The 10,707-nt window shown below is 42.9% G+C and overlaps 1 long non-coding RNA gene across 4 annotated transcripts; it reads right to left on the bottom strand.

Moving 5' to 3' along the window:
• Positions 1–1,864: 1,864 nt before the first annotated feature.
• Positions 1,865–9,025, bottom strand: LOC114067639. 4 transcript variants are annotated; one of them, XR_003573433.1, is made up of 4 exons: positions 8,924–9,025; positions 5,635–5,779; positions 4,092–4,218; positions 1,865–2,394 (listed from the first exon to the last, which is right to left on the bottom strand). It is a non-coding gene; the product is annotated as an uncharacterized LOC114067639 (long non-coding RNA). The 4 variants fall into 4 exon arrangements; XR_003573432.1 differs by lacking the exon at positions 8,924–9,025 and having other exon boundaries at positions 5,619–6,647; XR_003573431.1 differs by lacking the exon at positions 8,924–9,025 and having other exon boundaries at positions 5,635–6,647.
• Positions 9,026–10,707: the final 1,682 nt, after the last annotated feature.

The following is a 10,707-nucleotide window of genomic DNA, read 5'->3' as shown; positions in this document are numbered from 1 at the left end:
TGGTTCTTGCTGTTAGCAGTGCTCTGAAGTACTTGAGCTATAAAATCTGAAAAGACTTTAAAAAGAAACTCTTTGCATTGACAGGTCCAAGGAAATATCCAGGAAACAAGTCTCTTACATTAAGAATTTAGGTAATATCTGGTTTTTCATGATCCACATGCCTTTGGGAGTGGTTTCATTTTAAATAGTGAAACTATATTGACCCAAAAATGCTTCTCAGAACTGGTTTCTCCCTGGTTCTTGTTCAGTAACACTCAGTTTGATCTTTCTATGGCCTTTTTCACCATCTTGGAATGATTTTATATACAATTACTTCTGTGATACATAAAAAGGGAAAAACCACACAATGGTCTGATCCAAATCCCACCAACTGCAAATTTGCATAACAAATGAAGATGACTATGGAGTCTCCCTCCCTACATCTTAATACTTTGTGTCATCAGGCACAGTAACGGTCTAATATATGCCCCTCTCCTTGGAAAGTGACCCTGTGCTCATGCTGCACAGGTGTCAAGAACAGCTGGAAACTCAGGGTCATGTATCTGATCCATTCACTCCACACATCTAGAAATACACCCATACCACTGTACAATAGGACTTGAACGACTCAGTTCACAGTTTGAATGTGAACTGAATTCACAATGGATTACAGCACTCCACTTGTGCATCTTGATCATCCCAGGTGTACGGGACAGCATATTGGCCTAAAAACTTCCTCACTTCCTTGTGAGATTCAAAACAAAGTCAGAGTGAGAGAGTAACAGACCCTGGTGTTGCTCCTACCTGAGCATGTTGGCAGACCCAAGGGCATCAGGACACAGTCCCTGTGCTGTGTGAGTGCCTGGGTGAAAGAGCCCGCAAGCAATTGGTGCTGGTTGAGCTTCCTGCAGCCAGAACAATAGTTTTTACAGACCATTAAATAAGCTGCTGCCATAGCATCACCAGATTTTAGCACAAAGATATAGTTCAATGAAGTCTAGGCCCATGCTAAACCCAGTTAAACCAACTGCCCTTCAACTCTCATGCAGTTTTCCCTGCCCTCTTTTGTCTTTAGGTCCAGAGCATTAAGTGCCCTGGGGCCTCAGCACATCAGGCTCTCCACATGCACAGTCTGCTCCATGACCCCACTTCATGCCTGCAGAATGCAGTTCACATGCACAGGGAAGCCCAAGCAAACATCCCATCACTTCGGTATTCCTAGCCTAAGCCTATTTCCTCTTTGCATTCAACAACAGCATAGCTGGGCCACTGTGGGAGAGAAAACAGAATTATTCCTTCAAGAATTCCCTGTCATAAGCAGCAATCTTTCTGGCAGCAGTAGCCAGGGGACTGCTGTGTGCTGACCCTCAGGCAGCCCTGCCTCTGATGTGGCTGATAGTTGGGGCTGTAGTGTATTCAGCAGCAGACCAGTGTGGTGTTCAGGCTGTAACTGGGCTGGATTAAAAAGTATTCACACATCCCCATCATGACTAGCTCTAGCTTTCCTGGAGACTATGAACTCCTCAGCCACCAAACTATATAAGTAAGCCACATCTACATTAGCTTTTTAGTTCAGATCAGGAGTTTGGTTTTGAAGTTAATTTCCTATTCACCTCACTTTGTTTCCTGTTGTGGTGCAGTCTCATACCTGGTAAACTGAATTCCTTTTGGATGAAGATAAAACAAAAGATGTGCTTCCAGGAGTGCACCTATATTGCGCCAGCTATTGGCAAGCATTCAGTTAACTGAACCAGAACAGAGCAAGTCTAAAATAATCTCACTCTGAAGCACATTTAGTGTGAATGTGAAATACCAAGGAGCAGCTCTATCGTTTTCCACATCTGCTCTTATTACACCACACTACTTATTAATGTAGATATGTTTACCTGTCAAAATGATCCAGACTTGCTTATGTGTCTGTTGAACCTGTTCAGACATTTTTATCAGAATAGATTTTAATCTGGAACAAGGTGGCCGAACTAAGTTAGGGAGCAGGGACACCTGCAGATTTACTGGCACCTGTGTGGGAATAGTAACCTCAAAGGAAGACAGCCAGAACCGCACGCTCAGCCTCAGGCCATTCCTGGGAGACACAGGTGCACTCAGCAACAAACTGCAGTTCAAAGTTGGCTTCAAAATTCTCCTTCTCCCCTCTGCAAAATGTCATAGGTTCACCCAGGCATTAAGGCTTTACTGATTGATGTCAAATTCCTCCTGGAACAGAAGAGTGCAGCTCCCCAGAAGTTTAATCTCCAGTTAGCCCCTGTTCCCACTCATAAGGACCTTCTCTCTCACCTGCCATTGAGATTTGAAAATTTTCTCTCCCTCACTCACAGAGCATCTGCAACATAATCTAACTTTCCTCTGCTTCTCCAGGGCTGCAAGACCGACTTGGTGCTCCAGGCATTCCAGCTCCTACAGAACAGAAGCAGAGCAGGGAGGGGGTGCTCAGTCTCAACACTAAGTCAGTTCTTCCCATCGTACTGAAAAACAGGGCTCAGGAAGTCATAAAGGGAGAAAAGAAAACTGGCCTATGTTTCCAGGTACTGGCATATAAGGTAGAAGATGATCTCAGCACTAACCATTTCAGACAAACGACCCTTTACTAATTCTTTCCATTTTAGCCTTGTCTCCATTCATTTTGCCTGAGACCTAGATCTATTTTCGGAAACCTTAAAAATATACAGGCAGTTGCCAGCCATTTTTATGCCAATGCAGGAACATTTTATACTGAAGACTCTTGGCTCTTGCTCAGATAGCAGGTTTTTTTCCAGGTGAACACCAAACCCTGACCCATGGCAATGTTGTCTAGGTAAGTATTGCATCTGTTTCTGGGCTAGAATGTGAAGTAGACTCAAATCCAGAACTTCACTGTGAAGGAGCTGCCTAGAGCAAGAGTCTATTCTGGGAATGCTGACACTACTTCTCCCACTCAGCTGATACAACCAGAAGTAAAGGGAATTCCCTCTCACCCTGTTAACACTACGTGGTGTGATCTGCAGTCAGCGTTGCATGACTGTGAGAGAGTGCACCCCTGCGCAAGCCTAACTCTACACACGCTCTGCACCCAGCTTTTTCTTTCCCTGTGGCAGGACACGATGATGCACAACACAGCACATACTACTTGGCCCAGTTAGACACAGGCACGACAGATGGCATCATTTATTTTTCTTATTTTTTTTACTAAACACAGGGCACCTCTGAGCAAAAAATTAGAGAGTATTGCAGCACTACAACATGCAAAAATTGTGAACTACATCACCACACCACACTGTATTTCATTCATCCACCCCTGGGCTGATGCCTTCTCTCTGAGAAAATGGATTGATTTGAAAGTGGCTCATTAATCTAAAGAGAAATTACCACAAGTTGTTCTGCCTTGCCTCAGTTTCCCTAGTTAATGCCTAATTACTGGGATGCTGATAGTCTTAATTAACTGTTGCAATGCACTCTAAGGGCCAAAGGCGAAAAAAGATTGTGGCATTACTCAGTTTCCCAGGATTCATTTGGTATTATGAGTACTCTGAGGGATTGACAGCGAATCTGCCTTATTCAGAGCTATTTTTTATCTTATTAGTCAAACCACTGGTCCCTGGGGAACTGAGCACGTGGGGATCTTATGGCGGGAAAGAATTAAAAATACTGTTAAAAACACTGCTAAGGACTCGCAAGAATCACAGGAAGAGATTTCACACTCCTGATCTTTGCCAATCTCTTGGATGCAGGAAGCTAAATCCTTTGCCCCAGCACTGCTGCTATCAGTAAATAAACTGTTTCTCTGGACAAAAGCCACAAGACAAGAAGAAGAAAATTGATACTGATTTTTGGGCGGTTGGCTCACAAGTTCTGAGTAGTTCCTCGCATTTCAGAATACAAGTGGTATTACTTTAACTGTGCATTTCTGCACAGTTAAAGCTTAGTCCACCTAAGCCTGATGTCTGGTACCAATATTTTGCCACAGGACAAGGAGATGTCAAAACAATGCAGTGTTCACCACTCACAAACTCCACTGTCTGTGTGAAAACCTTGAGCCTGACCTCTTAGTCCTTTTAATTTCAGCCAGAAGATCCTGTTCCTTAGATACATAAAAATGTCAAAAAACCAGTGCCCACCTACTTTTCTGGATTGCTGAGCAGTTGATCTCCCAAGATATTCCTTGGCCTAGGATGACTCGGCCCATTTCTCTCATGGATGCAGAAAAAAACACTGACTTTAAGACATCCAGGCTGCTGACACCTACTACAAACAGAGTAAAATTAGGAAGCTGCTTTAATCCACCACAGATGACCACAGAAAATTCTGTTTTCCTCAGGCTTTTTCCTCCTTTCCATGCAGATGCAGATGATTTTGAATTAATTGAAATGGTGTATTTTGAAGGGATTCCTATACCACATGATACATCACATACCTTGCTTGTTAGCATTAAAATGTAGCAGATGTCCCCTTCCCTTGTCCCAAAACCCACATAGAATAACCTACTCTGAGTCCCACAACCACATCCTACTGTGAGTGTTCAGTCCCTTCCTTGGGTCTCTGCATGTCCACAGCAGACCAAAACAAAAATACGCCAATAAACAACAAAGCTTAAAAAGTCAACACCGTCCCTGTGTTCCTCTTAGGTTAATTCACATGGACCATTTTTTTGGGCACTGGCATTACTTTTATATGTCTGCCTGCCATGTAAATTTTGTCTATTCACTTCAGGGAACATAGAAGGCCAAGCGTGAGGACAGAATATATGTTCAAATTACCTGAATCTATGCCAAACCATAGATGTGAAGTGTGTCAGTTTCCCTCCAGATGAATTTTCTGGCAATTTCTATTTTCATGAATTTAGAGGAAGTAGACCAACAAAATACAAATAAGATATTTATTTCCTTTTAGAGGGTTTCTTTTCACACAAGCTGTGTTTCTGTGAACATTAATACTGGATCTACATAGTTCTGGATCATTGACAGTAAACTTTTCATTTGAAGCAGGCGGGACATTTGTGTCTGATTAGCTAGGGCATTTTGAGTTTTGCTGACTTCATGCTTTAATGCTAGTACAATTCAGCAGAAATGAGATTTGATCTGGCATAAATCTGTAGGAACATGGACAAGTGATGTTTGATTTGTCTTCCTGGAACAAACAAGTTCAGCAAGGTCTTTTTAATAAATTTGAACCAGAAGAAAGAGTCACCTCTGGACTGGCTCCTTGTATCACTGGGCCAATGTGTTTCTGGTCTGATACTTAGAGTCTTAAATCTGGATTTACTGCCCTGGTGAATGATTGCTCTTCCACATTCTCTTCCATGTTGTTTTTTTCCTAGGTTTCCTTACTAAATTGAGTCAAATGTTCCAGGATGATTCACCTCAGCTATAAGCAGAAATAATCCTGTACAAACTAGTGGGAATCAAGTACACTTTGCTCCTCTCCCAAACTTCTCATCATAACCTAAAATTTTATCATTTCTACTTTTTTTACTGATCTTCTCTCTGCACCACTTCATATTTGTCATAACAAATGAAGTATTCTCACAAATCCCAAGCACACTACATCACAGTACTGTGCCATTTCTATCTCTGTCATACCCAGAAAACATGGTATCACGTCATGCCATAAATCCAAAATGGGAAATATTTAGCAGCAAAGAATACCTATGTCAAAAATCACCTGACAAATCCCATCCTGCAGAGCACTGGAGCAGCCAGCACCAAGTGAAGAGCAGTCTCATGTAGGGAGGTCATCCCTGTGCTGTGGGAATGAAATGGGAGTCAGCACATTACCCAAACTTCCTTCTGCACAATGGATCCATATCCTAGAAACACACAAACCAGCATCTTAGATGAACATTCACACCCAACAAAGCTCCTGAGCTGCCCGTCCCTCGACCCCAGAGCTGTGATCACCCACCCTCTGCCAGGTCTCACCCTGCTGCGTGGTCCCCTGACATTGGGCAGGCCACAAGTTTTCATAGGATTCAGCAAAAATCCCAGAGACAGAATAAGTGCATTCTAGATCTGGGAAATTCAGTGCTTAGACAAAGGATCTCCTCTCCTGCTCTGCCCTGCCAAGCCCACTCGAGAACCTCAGCCCCCAAATGACACACAGAACAACAGAACTCAATCCAAGGCCTTGACACCCACCAGCTATTACAGCAGTGCAAGAGCACTTTGCTCTCTTAGTTTCTTGCTCACTGTACAGCTAGGCAGGAATGAATATGCAGGGTCCTGATGCTGTCATTAGAACCTGGCCATTGACTTCACTGGATGCAGTGTCCTGGCATAGCTGTGCACGAATTCAAGTTCATTTCAGTTCCCAGTGTGGCACCGCGCAGCACTGGGAATGAAGAGCAAATTACTTAATAAGTGATAATCATCTTGTATATATAGCTTTGAGAAGAGCTTAGCATGGTGAAGAATTGAATGGCTTGATTCTTGCACTAAAAAATTGCTCATGGGCAACAGCCCACTTTTATATTCCAGTAAGTCCGAGTGAGAGTACAACCAGCAAAACTTAAACATGATTGTTATTTTTTGTTCAGTAAACTGCAAGACCATTCTGTTTCTTTTTAATGTTAGTCTCAAATGTGCTTTATTTATTATACTTCTTTCTATTCGTCTCTAGGCTGACTCTCTTCTAACTCTTCAAGTCTACTTTATGGTAAAATGTATCTAATCTTCTGATACTGTTTGGAGGATTAGCCATCAGCGCGCTTGTAGCAAGCGTGGGTAGAGCCCCTCTCAAATCTTCGTTCGCAAAGCCTAGCCATGATGATGATGATGATGATGATGATGATGATGTTTGGAGGAGTAGGATTGGTTTAAAGTCAGATTAAGACAATATATTCTATTCTGTAAAGTAGTGATTCATTTAATCTCAGTGTCTCTTTTTCCTTACCTATAATACAAAAACTCTTATTTCTCATATTTCAATAACAAAAAGTTGCACTGTAATTACTGATGTTTGTCAGGCACTTGGAAGGTGTGCAAGGGAGAGTATGAGCCCAAATAATTATATATACAGCACTGCATTTATGAAGTTTGTTACCTTGTTTAGAAAAAATCATAAATTTTGCAGATATCTCAAAAATATATATATATTCTTAGTATCTGGTATCTGAAAGTCTGCTCAAAGAGCTTGTAGCTAAAGGGTATGCTGTGAAATTCAGCCTAATTATTATCCTTCTCAGAAAAGTTATGAGAGCCCATCTCTGTGAACCTGATTGAGTTCTTCCTTACAGTGGTGCAGACTGAGTGCAGTGATTCAGGATTAACAAATCTGACTTGATGGGTCAAATTCCAGAAGAGTTTGTGTATCCAGGCTCCGAAGAGCTTAGGTCTTCACTTTCCAGGAATTGATTTAATGCTCAGAAAAGGAGGAAGAACATTTCACTGGCAACTCTGCTATACTGAGGGCTAGCTTCACCTTTCAAAATTATCAAATTAATATATTGAACAGTTTTATATAATCCACAGCTTTTGACTTAACTGCCTTGTTTGTAGAGTGACTTGAAATGAAAGTGGGTATTATAAAAAAATAAATGTCTGCTAATAATGAACTGATCTGATTTTGGTGAGGAGCTTCCCTGTGTTTTTCCTCAACTAAGAACATTTTATGTATTTCAGCTCTGCCTCTGAAGTAATCATGGTTCAAGGCATCAATATTTCATGAGGCATAAACGGTTCCCCTTTAGGAAAAGTAAAAGCAGTTTTTCCTGTTTGTGAAATTTCCACATTGCCAAGAACAAGAAAGCTTTCAAAACACTATCTTTGCTGCTTGCAGACCTTCACTGCCTTATAGGGTCTGAATCCCATGGATTCACGCTGGGGGCGGGCCAGGAATACTGGCTTTTCCTTCTTCTGGGTGATTCTGGGAGGCCCGCAAATGATGTCATGGTACATTTTAGGCTACAATAACAGGAAATCATCAAGTGTTTACACTGGCAGACTGGGCTGTGATGTGATTTTTCTTCTCTTCCTCTCTGCCCCCCCCCACCCACCTCACCCCTGCCATTGACTTCCTTGATATATCTGCTTCCTCTGATTAAAATACTACAAGGTGACAACACTGAAGAAGGAAGAAGGAAAGTGGGGGAGACAGAAAGGCATATTTTGAAAAAAGATGATTCCCCACAAATTACTAATAGAGAGCACAAGCCTCCTTCTCTGGCCCCACACACATTGTGTTAGTGCAACAGCCCAGACACGTCAGAAACTGGACTGCTAAGGAGCTGGAGATGAACCGCTCCCAGCTGAGACACAAAAAAGAAACTCTCCCCTCCCTAGCCCAGATGAGTCACAGAAAAGATCTCCCTGGCAAAGTTTTGCTTCTGAATTTTCCTGCCACTCAGGCACATCTGAAAATATATGGCATGGGCTTATGGACTCCAAGGAGGAGGCGGCCATGCTTTCAGGGTCAGAGGAAGGATGCAAGAGACCTTTACCTAGAGACTGTACTACAGTCTGTGGCAAACATCAGTTTTCAATCAAAGGTGAGTGAAGGTGCTGGGGTTGGACAGGACTTCAGGCAGTGCTTGGACCATGGATGCACAGTGTGAATGTTAGATATTGTGTCCTTTCCAACTTGCTAATACAAAGGGAAGAAGGAGGAAGATATAAGGAGGTATCCAGAAGACAAGGGATTCCAATGAGGTAAAAGAGACTAATTGGCTTCAGAACAGTTCATGTTTCCTTGAAGGGTACAACATGACTCTATCCTTCCAGCTCATTGCTAGGGCACTGGGCTAACAGAGTTCACACAAGCAGCTCCGAGTTGGGAGACACTAAGGAGTAGTTGGCAGGGGCTAACTCTAGAGCAGATAATCAGGATTTCTGGAGCTTAAGGAGAATGTGTGAAGAGACAGGTCATTTACACTCAATGTGGAAGGAAGTCTGAAACGAGAAAGACTGCAAATATTAAAGAAGTTCTCTGTAAATGACAATGTGTAAAGGAAGCATACCTCAAGATAAGCTGGCATCACTTTCTACACTGTCACAAGCCAAAGGCATTCAGTGAAACTGAAAAGGCAAATAATTTTAGCTATTTTTTTTTTGCACGGTATACACTTAACTTGATCTAGGATATCACTGGGACCACAGAAGTTCTCTCTGTTCAGGAAAGAATTGGACTTTTTACAGGTAAGGAGGTCCACGTTGCACAACATACAGAAACAAAGATTGGAGCACCAGAGTGTACAATCAGGCTAATTTCTAACCTGTCTCTTGCTAGACTGTATGTGACCTTACCCTACTGCAAGGAAATGGTAGAGACATACAGAAGTCCTGTCTCTATTCCTTGAGCTCTCCTGTTCCCTGTTTTTTCATGACACAGGATTTTCATGTCTTGCAACCATGTAAAGAACTGGTATGTGTCTTACATTGGGCCATCCTTAAGGAGAAAGGTCTTTTCTGACACCTTCAGCAACTGTTGATGTATTTGCAAAGAGTGCGCTTTCTGCTTTAAAATCCTTATTTTCTGTGTATGCTGTGTATCTGTGTTGGCCATAAGCTCCTCTGAATACAACCATAAAATAGTGATAAGGCACGACCCTGAAGCCATATGAGTGTCCTCTCCCTGAAACTCAAGTAGGGTATAACTTTGTCATTCCCAGAAACAAGCCCTAGTAAGCTCCCACAGTGGAGCATTTGCTTTCCTTTGCAAATAGGAAGGACACTGCATTATGACTGAGGAATACATGAGTCCAGTACGGGAGATATCCATCTGCCATCCCCTGTCCAGTGAGAGGGTTCACCATCTTGACCTTGGTATGAATCATTCTCGGTCCAAATTATATTTCTTTGGAGCTGAAAAATGGTTGTATAATAAAGGATGTGTTTGTTTATCCTTGCTGAGACTCTGAGTTGTCCACAGCCTCAGCCTTAGGCACAGCTGATAGAACCTAAGGCACTTGTCCCAGCTGATAGAGGTAATGAAGGCTTAGCTGATGCTACTTTTTCTGCCCTTCTTTGCTGCACAGAAAAGGACAGAGACAAGGCAGAGGTGTTTAATGCTTTCTTTGCCTTTGTCTTCAACACAGATGATGGACCAAGGGGGTCTCAGTGCCCTGAGCTGGAGGACCATGACTGCAAAAATTATCAGCTCCCAGTTGAGCCTGAAATTGTGCAGGATCTGCTGCTCCAGCTGGATCCCTACAAATCTCTGGGGCCTGATGGGATTCATCCCAGAACCCTCAAAGAGCTTCTGATATCATTGCAAAGCCTCTCTTGATAATTTTTGAGCAGTCTTGGGAATCCAGGGAGGTCCCAGATGACTGGAAGCTGAAGAACATTGTTCCAGTTTTCAAGAAGGGCAAGGAGGAGGACCCTGGAAACTACATGCCTGTCAGTCTCACTTCAGTGCCTGGTAAAGTTATGGAGATTATTCTGGGAGGTGTTGAAAAACACCTGAAACACAACACAGTCACTGGTCACAGCCACCACAGCTTCATGAGAGGAAAGTCCTGCTTATCAGGCCTGATTTCCTTCTATGACAAGGTGACCCACCTGGTTGATCAAGGGAAGCTGGTTGATGTGATCTTTTTGGATTTCAGTAAAACTTTCGATCCTGTCTCTCCCGGGATCCTCCTGGACAAACTGTCCATCCCACAGCTGGATAAACACATCATGTGGGGGGTGAGCAATTGGCTCTCAGGTAGGGCACAGAGGGTGACACTGACCGGGGTGACATCAGACTGTAAGCTGTCACTAGTGGGGATCCACAGGGCTCCATCTTGGGCCCTGTACT

Source organism: Empidonax traillii, unplaced genomic scaffold (assembly GCF_003031625.1).
Source record: "Empidonax traillii isolate 1590-97213 ecotype Southwest subspecies unplaced genomic scaffold, ASM303162v1 scaffold945:size354297, whole genome shotgun sequence".
In the NCBI taxonomy this organism is placed as follows: domain Eukaryota; kingdom Metazoa; phylum Chordata; class Aves; order Passeriformes; family Tyrannidae; genus Empidonax; species Empidonax traillii.
Note: the sequence above shows the minus strand (reverse complement) of the source record. Positions and strands in the feature narration are given on the sequence as shown.